Source organism: Euprymna scolopes, chromosome 13 (assembly GCF_053919585.1).
Source record: "Euprymna scolopes isolate OS-2025 chromosome 13, ASM5391958v1, whole genome shotgun sequence".
NCBI lineage: Eukaryota > Metazoa > Mollusca > Cephalopoda > Sepiida > Sepiolidae > Euprymna > Euprymna scolopes.
The window spans coordinates 30,362,887-30,373,846 of record NC_136494.1 but is presented as its reverse complement, the minus strand read 5'-3'; positions in this window follow the sequence as shown (position 1 = coordinate 30,373,846).

The window sequence follows — 10,960 nt, the reverse complement described above, 5'->3', positions numbered from 1 at the left end:
TTAATTTTTAATCTGTTTATATGCATGTCACATTTTTACAGTTGTAACGTCACCAACTTTAAATGCCACAGCTTTGTTTTCGGTTTCGATTCCAGCTGATTGCACCTAAATACGTCTTTTTCACTTTTAAAATTATGACTCTAATAATATATACGAAATCTGGACAAATTAAAATATATCTTTTAGAAACAACCATATACAATTTATTAAATTGACGCATTCTATATATATATATATATATATATATATATATATATATATATATATAGAGAGAGAGAGATAGATAGAGAGAGAGAGAGAGAGAGGGAGAGACAGAGAGAATAAAATACAAAAATCTATATTCCAAAAGACATAATGTTTACCATCTTATAGTTTATTCCTTTAATTCAGTTGATTTATACAATTCTTGACAGTATCTGTCTATAGTAAATTATCAGTATCTAGTAAAATTCAAAATGACGCAATAGAAACATATTAAAGGCATTTACAGCTTCTCTTCCAATTTTTTTATTTTAATCATGACAAATCACACTTCAGTCCCTTTGACGGATAGATTGTTACTATTTCTTCTGATGAGTAAGGGGCATAAAAAAATTAACTAATTGATATAATATTTAAGTGATTGATTTTACACTACGAAACAGATACTTTCAAGATTTGTGTAAGTCAACTGAATTAAAGGAATAAATTATAAGATGGTCAACATCATGAATTTTGGAATATAGTTTTGTTTTTGGCATTTATACTCTATATTTCTCTGTAATTGCATTGAGCAGCTCAAATAAGGATTAGTATATATTATAAGAAAATATATTTCTACAGAAATATATATATATGTATATATATATATATATATATATATATATATATATATATATATATATATATATATATATACATCTGTGTATCAGATTGGGATGTTAATAGTGTGTTGCCATCCTCGTATCTTTCGTTATTTCCACCTGGGGACGTATCTGAGGATTTATGTTGTTGGGCCCTTTGTTGAAATATACTAGCTGTTATTGGACGAGATTTATTGCTGCCCCCCCGGGAACACAACAATTTTTAAAACAACAAATCTAAGCCCCTTTGAGTGTTCTGTTCGAATTAAATTTATTCTCATCGGTCACAGGAGGTTACCTTCTCAGGCATTGTTTCCTTCTTTGGGAGGAGGTTAACGGCCGATCGAAATGCCAACGGGCCGACAACAGATAATTTTGAACTCGTTAACAATTACCTCCTTTATACCATATAAAAAAGAGTTAAAGAAAATAGATATGTCATTAAATGCCGAACATATTCATTTTCTGAAAACGTTCAACTAAGCATTATATTCATAGTTAAAGAAAAACATATGTTCAGTCTTAAACCATATATAAATATATATATATATATATATATATATATATATATATATAATGCTTCTTAAGCATTTAACTTGAATATACCAATTCTCGTTTTAAATATTGTACCTCTATTATGATATTAGGGAGTTTTGTTATATCTGTGGATATTCTTCTATACGATAATGAAAATATAGTTACTATAAAATAAATTATATATATACATGAGAGAACTTGAAAGCCTACTGGAGAGAACTTGAATGCCTACTAGACACTATCCTCGAGTGTCTAAGGTCTCTGTATACAGGAGTTTGTCAGAACAACCTGGCATGAGGATACTTTTCCCTAGAAGTAAACCCTGACCAAATATTCAAAATCACATAGTCTTCACTGCCCAAATAAGATATCCTCTCTATGGCTAACTCACATTAGCTTTTAAGAGGAATGGTGCACATTGTCCAAGTGATATTACCTCAAGTAACTGTACAAGGCTGGATACTCCGGCAGACTAGGTAAATTCATTTCCTGGGATCCAGTAAGACCAAGATACCAAACTGAAAATATCCTATAACACATGAAAATGGTTAACTGAAGAGAGGACAATTATGTTCTCAATGTCTTTACTAATTCAGTATTTGAGAGATAAGCAAGTTTACTGGAACATTCGAATATCCATGAATCTCATACAGAGTTCAAGTGTAAGCCCCAGGTAGTTGGCCTCTTGATTTCTGAGAACTGACTTAAGTAAAATAAAACAAAAAAAACAAACAATATGTATATATACTAAATCTAATTTGTTTATACGTAATTTAATTACTTGATGCAGTAATTATATATAACTAAATGGCATTACATTCTTATTTAGATAGTCAATATTGCAATAGTAGCGTTATAAATATTTTCATTCAACATACAACGTTAATAGGGAAAGATACATAAGTATTTAATCATATATGTTACATGATAAGGGCTGTCCCCTTTTCATGTAAATATAAAAATAGAGAATCAGTTAAATGTAAATATGAAATAGGATAGTCAAGGATTCGAACTTGCGAAGCTATACTTGGAACTGAGTATTCCAATCATAAATTAAAATAAACACAGAATGTTATAAATGGAATGTCCGGTTAAATTGTTGATTCTGTTAAAATATTTAATAATATAATTTGGATGGAAACTATTTACATTCTTAGAAAGAAAACATAATAGAAATTTGGGTTACAGAATTAACAAATAGTTAAATTCCTATATGAAACAAAGAGAATGGAAAATGTTATTGTAAAGTGAGTTGCGTAAAATTAGGTTAGAGAAGGATTCATGTCATGGCTCTCATATACACATGCTCGGTCGTGCAATGACGTCATGAGTTATGAATTTAGTTAGATAAGTGAGAACCGGAATCAGTCAGTGGAGAGAAGCAGAGAGGTTCAGATCGATTCTCCGTTAGAGTCAAAGCACCCTCTAGATGTGAGAGGCTTTGAAATAACCATGTAACAACTTTGAATCCCTGAGATATAAATGTTCGATCTTTCGAAGAAGAAATAAACGTATCATCATGTGTTTTTGTATCTGCGTCGTCGTGTTGTTATTCAACAGAAAAGGTATTGTCCATTTATGTTATAAGAACCTTGATAAAATCATCATCTAAAATGTGTTAGAAAGTATATGTGTCAGAGTATTAATGTTATAGAGACACTCCCGTTCACAGAACTGTCAAAAGTATAAATGTCAAACTATCGGTCTATCTATCTAGATAGCAAACACCTTCTCAAAATGTATTTATATGTCTGTCTTTATATATACATGTTAATATCTCTCATCTCTTTTTACAACATGAACATCTCTTACTCAACACTAATCTCTCTTAAGACTCTCACAAAGAACAATACAAATACATACGTCATCTTTTAATAATAACAATATAACACATAAGTATTTAATCATTTTTGAAAAGGTTTCTTTCATTGGTCACAACATTGCGTACAAGTGTTGCAGTCCCAGTGTTTTCGTATAAGAATATAAGTGTTCGCCAAATGCTTCAGCAGCGCGTTAGCAAAAAAAGAAAATGTTTCAATAGTTTTTCAACATAAAAAATAGAACCTTCCGAATTAATACAGTCGGCATTCATGTTTTCCTCAACGACATATACATAAAGTTCCAAGCGGGTTTTATCTGCATTTATAAAATTGATTATACTTTTCTGGAAATGAAGTAATCACACTAATTTCGTAGTGATTGATGTTAAGTTTCGTTTCATCTATTGCATGTGGTTTTCTTTTTTTATTTTTCCTTATGCGCTGATGAACTTCAAGTTTGTGCAAATCATATTTTGACACAGAGTTATATTCTTCCATGCCAAAACTGGCAACTGAAAGAGTCGTACATAATGCTGTGACCAATAACAGATAAACTTTCCGAAAAATAGTAGAGTGTGTATCTATCTCTAATAACGTGGTATCTTGAAAGAAAAATATATATTTCAATGATCGAAAAGAATGACTACATAATGAAAGCATGAAAGTTTATACAGAAACGTCGTTTTAATTTGAATAAAATAGAATACGCATCAAGTGCGCTTGAAACCAAATCCCAACGTAATATTAGGTAAACAAATATTTTGCTTGTTTGTAATTTATTATAAATATATTTCAGAGGTATCCTCCATCTTCAGTGTGTTGTTTCTTTTTATTTTATTTTCTTCTTCCTTGCCATGTTGTAAATTTGGAGAAAGAATTCTGCAAAGAGCCGCGCGTTGTTTCTTCTGAAATATATTTGTTATAAATTTCAAACAAGAAAAATATTTGTTTTCCTAATATTACGTTGTATTTAGCTGTAGAGTGATTGCCTCGTATGCATGATGCTCGGGTTTCAAATCCCGGGTGCGTTATATCTGACTGATGAGCCCAAATGAGGGTGAAACTCGAGTCTTAGACTTCCAGTTCGTAGGCTGGCGTAGCTCTTGTGAGCTGCGGCGTTCTTTAGTTCTTTAGACTGTGGAAATAATTATATATATATATATTGTGAGGCAAGCACTCTACAAACTAAGCAAACGCCCCGCACACAAGAAATTCTATTAACCAACACAGATCAAGCAGACCGCGACGAAATCAAGCTGTGGAATAGACCTATTTCATCTCGACAAGGATGGATGACCACGCCCCTTGTCGAGATAAAGTAGATCTATTCCACACCTTGCTTTCGTCGCGATCTGTTTGATCTGTGTTGGTTAATAAAATTTCTTGTGTGCGGGGCGTTTTTTCAGTTGGTAGAGTGTTTGCCTCGCATGCAGGATGCTCGGGTTTCAAATTCCGGGTGCAGATGTGTCTGACTGATGAACACAAATGAGGGTGAAACTCGAGTGTTGGACTTCCGGTTCGTTTGCTAGCGTGGCTCCTGTAGCCTGCGGCGTTCTCTCACATTCTGAATATATATATATATATGTATATATATATATATATATATATATATATATATATGCGCGCGCGTATGTGTGTATGTGCATGTGTGTGTATATAATTCAAATACGGTAGTATTTGAATATAAGGTTAACTGGCAGTTTTAGTCATTTAGAACTGCTTGAAAGCTTCACCGCTTACTCATTTTTCGACCAAATTTCAAACAATCCTTACAGTTTATAGATTACCTTCTTAACTACATAGTGGGGGAAAAAAATTTCAATTTGCATTCAGTAAACAAAAGTTATGATGAATTTAGTGGTGTTCAAAATCGTAAAAAATTTTAATTGGGTAAGCGATGGTTTTTATGACTGGTTTCCATAGAAACCACATAGCTTCAGCGACTAGTGTTGCTACTAATTCACTGCTCTTGTGAAAAGGAAAGTAACAAGTGGAACAGAGAATGAAAGCAGACGAGTGACGTACATTGTTTTACATATGTGTATGTTATGGTCATGGATCGAAAAAATAAGACTTAGTTTAAACAAAGAACAGGTGAATTTACTGGACGTCGGCAAAGATTATGGATTATAATAGAGAAAAAACGAGCATGAAAAGTAATATGGTTAAGAGTTAAACATGGAAAAGTACAGGACTAGTTGTTAAAACTGGACAATAAAAGGGCAAGATAACCTAGTAAAAAGTATGATAAATTTATCAGTTAATACATTGCAGCATTAAGAATTGATTATATAATGTTAAATTGAATTTTTAAATAAAAGATTAATATTTTAAGTTATGAATGTATAATATTTTTACTAGAATATCTTGTCCTTTTTTTACGGTTTTAACCATTAGTCTTTAATCTACCATGTTTAAATCTTGACCATATTACTTTTCACGCTCACACTTTTTCTATTGTAATATATATATATATATATATATATATATATATATATATATATATATATAAATAAATATATATATATATATACTAGCAAAAGTACCCGTCGTTGACTGGGTTCAAAAATAGCCTACAGAAAATGGACTCTGATTTATGAAAGTATGATAGGTTATGAAAAGGAAGGGTTGTAAAGAGATAGCTTCGAATTTGGGGGTATCAAAAACAAAGCAAAATATGATGAAAGTAAAAATAAAATAGATAAACCCCATAATTTATTATACCATATCTGTTCACACTGAAATACTTATCACAATATTCTGTGGATCTATATTAAAAAACCTTGTTAAACTTTGTGACATATTTCCATTCTATGGAGGGTAGGCGCGAACGAACACCCCATAATTTTATTATGCCATATTTCTTCAAACTAAAACACAATTATCAAAGAATACTTACGCAGATATGTATGAAAAGTATTTATTGAAGTGTGTGCCTATTTCCATTCTATGGGAGCCAGGTGCGAAAGCAGACCCCACAATTTTATTATACCATCCCTATTTAAGTTAAAACATACTTATCAAAGTATTATTATGTACATCTATATCAAAAACACTTGTAAACGTTTTTTTTTTTTTAATTTTTAGTTTTTTTTTTATTTCCATACTTTGTGGACCAAGCGCGTACGAAGACCCCACAATTTTAATGAATCATCATTTTGCCAGTTCAAACATACCCATTCCTGTGTCTCGATACATCTTCTATCATTATACGTTATACGTTTTATATAATAGTCAACCATATAGGAGCCTATTCGTAACCAGACACACAAACAGACGTTCAGCTTTATATTATATTATATATATATATATATATATATATATATATATATATATATATATGAACAAATGATTAATAAAATATGTTAAAAGACATCTTGAAAAAGAGTTAAAAACATATTTAATTTTAAAAAAGGAAGCACAAGATAAGTGGATAGTCCTTAATCCGCGGAGTTTCGAAGAAATACTCTCCTTCTCATCAGAGGGGAGGAATTAGCAAAATGCAGGATCGGATTTTGCATATAAAAGTATTTAATGAAACTACAAGTAAGTCAAAGATCTTACTTGGTTAAAAAAAGGGTGAGGTAAGGGGAACAGGAGGCAAAAGAAAAATAATAAAAAGATTTCACATGAATTATAAGCTCTATTTCCTTTTCGGTTTTATTGAGCTTTTTATATCTGGCTGAGTTTATTTTACTTGTAAATATAAACTCTTTAATATTTATAATATATTTTAAGTTTACCATTTTGATTACCTTAGTAAACTTATTGTAACTTTTATTTTATTATATATATATATATATATATATATATATATATATATATATATATATATATATATATATATATAAAGATTTTTATGGGTACATAATTTTATAATACTTTTAAAGAACACCGAACGTAGTGCCATAATTAATTACTGTGGGGGGGTTGTTAGTTTAAAATACACCATTAAAAAGAAACTTTCAAAAAGACCAAAATACACTTCTAAAGTATATTTCTCCTAAACCTGCATGAGATAAAGAGGGTAAATAAGGAGTGGGGCCAGAAAAAGAAAACTATCTAGACGTGCTGAAGAGTATGGTGATCCGCTGGTGCAATCAAATGGCCGCTGGTAGACCTTGGATGAATTATTGTATGGGTGATGTTAGTATATCTTCTAGCCTGGTTTCCCCTTTCGCGCAACTACATGAGCGCTCGGTCGTTACGTTCATAACAGGTGCTCGTCTGAGCTACAATCTATGGTCCCTCCCTACATTCCTTGTACAAAAAGCACTCGACGAGCTACAACCACTACAAACAATATCCTGCGCTCTTTCTGTGCCTAATATAAGCATAGATTTAATGAAGAAAGCTACTTTCCTCGAACTTCCCGCCTGTGCTGCTGTGTTCCGCTGTTCTCCTTCCCAGCTGACTACAACATGTTCTGTTTTAAATCTATGTAAACAATTTTTTGGTGAGCAATCCTTTTAAATAATTAGATTCTTCCTAACTTCCACCACTAATCATCATTATACTGTTCTCAATGAACACCATGCATCCATTAACCCTTATCCTCGAGTGGCTGTTGGGTTTTCATAGGTGGTGACATTCTTGTAAAAATGATGTAATCTTTGGAAACATCACTTTTGTACGTTTTGTAAATTTATACTCTAATTAACTCTACTTATTTGTTGTCTTATTTATTCTGGGTCCATTTTAGGCGACAGCAATTTATTCTTCTATCGTATAATTAGTCAACTACAATTACATTTGTAGACTTGTATTTAAGAATTATGAAAATTAAATGAAAAACTTGTTTATTTTTCAAATGAACATTTGAATGCAGATTTAATAACTAGACACGATGTAAATCGCTACAAAATAAGTGTTCAGACTTTTACAGTTGCCCTGTCCAGCTCTGTATGAATGAAGCAGAAAACGACTATAGAAAATAGCGCTAACGTAGTCGTTATGACTAATCGAAAAAAAAGTATCTGCCAACATAATACTACGACTATAAAAACAGCATATTCTTTTCATTGTTTTGACTCTCGGATGTGTATCCGTTGATATCTTATATGCTGTTCTACTCTCAGCTTGTTGTGGGAAAGCGTGCCAAGGGTGGCCAAAAGATGAGGTATAAGGACAACATCAAAGGAAATTTAAAGCGGTTTCACATGGACCTTGAGACATGGGAGGACGTAGCTGGGTGCAGGTTGGCATGGAAGAGCGCTGTCCACGAAGGTGCTGCGCTTTATAGCAGTGACCTAAATCAAGCTGCTGAGGATAAACGCAAGCACAGAAAGGACAGATTATCAACCAGACACACCCAACCCCACCCCACCACCACTACCTGTATCTGCCCAAACTGCACAAGAAAAATTGGGTCTAGGATTGGGCTCTATGCTCACCTGAGGACCCACAGAAGTCACAACGGAGGAAAGTCTTACTCGGACACGAGTGACCGCCGATTATGATGATATGCTGTTATATAGGATGATGTGGTTCTCGGTTGATTAACTGTGACTAACTGTGTCGAATATATGCTCGAGAGTCAAAACAATGAAAAAAATATGCTGTTGTCATAGCCCTAATGATTACTATTTCCTTCTAATTTAATCTAATTAGAAAAAAAAACCTAATTTTTTTTTTTTATTATTCAATTTTCACCCCAAACAAGGCACAGTGCCACTTTGAAGCAGGGGGCTACTATTAGGGAATCAATTAGCGGGGTCATTATGAAGGGAGAAGAGTAGAAAGATGTTTGTTAACATTACACTTGAACTTCTGCATATCATTGCAGTTGGGAAAGCAGAATCCCGGAAGGGAGTTCCAAAGACCCGCAGTTCTGGGGAAGAAACTATTGGAGTAAAAGGCTTTCTTGCACCTAGGGATCTCCACTGTAAAGGGATGAGACTTAGTAGCTTGTCGGGTTTGTCGGGGGTAGTTACGTCGGGGAGGTACAAGTGTTTGCAGTTCGTCAGAGCATTCACCATTAAAGTATTTGTAGAACAGGCAAAGGGATGCAACATCTCGTCGATGGGACAGAGGTTGAAGCCCAGATGACAGTTCAGGACCTATCAGGTTTGCGACTCTTTTTTGAACCCTGTCCAGGAGCGAGAGACAAGCAGCAGATGCACCAGCCCAGATGTGACAACAGTACTCCATACATGGGCGAATGGTTGCCTTATAGAGGTATAGGATACTGGCAGGCGTAAGTAGTTTTCTAGCACGGTAGAGGGAGCCAACCTTCCTTGCAGCAGCCTTGGCAATGCTCTCAATGTATCTATTCCAGTTCATATTCCCTGTAAACGTTAGGCCGAGGAGTTTAAAAGAAGTACTTTCAGGCAATGTGTTCTTGGCCATTGCTATTGGTGGTAGAGAAGGTTTCTTGTAGTTATTGAAGGAAACAAGCTTAGTCTTAGCAGCATTGAATGAGACCAACCATTTTTGTCCCCATTCCACTACGGATTGGAGGTCATCCTCTAGTGTTTCTGCCATTTTCTTGGATATGTGTTCATTTGTTTTCCCCTCATATCTGTTATAGAGAGTGGTGTCATCGGCAAATATACCCATCTCCGAAACAATATTATCAGGGAGGTCGTTTATGAATATCAGGAACAATAGAGGTCCAAGGATAGACCCCTGAGGCACTCCCGCATTTATGTCATATTGTTTGGATGTACGTCCGTCGAGGACAACTTTGATTTTTCTATTACTTAAGAAGGATTTAATTACGTTATGAATTCTACCAGTGATTCCATATGATCTAATTTTCCTTAGAAGACCATCGTGCCATACCCTGTCAAAAGCCTTAGATATATCAAGGGCCACCGCTCTACCCTCCCCTGTTTTATCCAATGAACGGTATATACGTTCAGAGACTACAGTTAAGATATCTGCTGTTGAACGGGCTTGCCTGAATCCATATTGTTTGTCAGTCAAGAGTTTAGCAGCTGTTAGGTGCTGGACTAGGGCTTTATTAACTAAGGACTCAAATATTTTGGCGAAAAGCGGGAGGAGGCTAATGGGGCGATAATTTAGTGGGTCAGTTCTTTTACCAGAATTCTTGAAGACTGGTACCACAGAGGCGGTTTTCCAGCAGTCGGGAAAACAAGATTCGTTAAGGCATTTATTGTAAAGTTTGGACAGAACTGGAGCAACCTCGGCAGAGCATTTTTTTAATAGCACAGCCGGGATGAGATCTGGTCCACATGCTTTAGAGGTGTCTAGGTTTTTTATAATAGCATGTACCTGAGAAGGGGTGATTTTCAAGTCGTCAAGTGTGGCGTCTGTTCGCAGAGGAAAATCAGGGAGTGAGCGGTGTACCGAGTTCAGTGTGGAGTTTGAGGCAAACCGACTGGCAAGCAGATTAGCCTTGTCAGTTGCCGTGCAAGCAACCTCATGATTGTTTGTTAGTGGGGGAATAATTGACTGTCCATTATTAACTACGCTGTTGTAGATTTTCCAAAAATCCCGGGTTCCTAATTTCTGTGCTTCGATGCGCTTTCTGGTGGTTTCAGAGTAATCTGACTTAGCTGTGTCTATCACTCTCTTACAATTATTTCTAGCTTCTATAAACTTCTGTTTATTTGAGCTGGACTTATGTCGGTTGAATCTGCGGAACGCATGCTGCCTTTGACAAATGGCAGCTGCACAAGCAGAAGTAAACCATTGGGGGGAGTGGGGCTTGCTATAGTATTTCCGTGCGGGAACATGTGCTTCAATACCAGTTTTGAACCATTCAGTTGTCTCATTTGCACACTGTTCCGCTGGAAG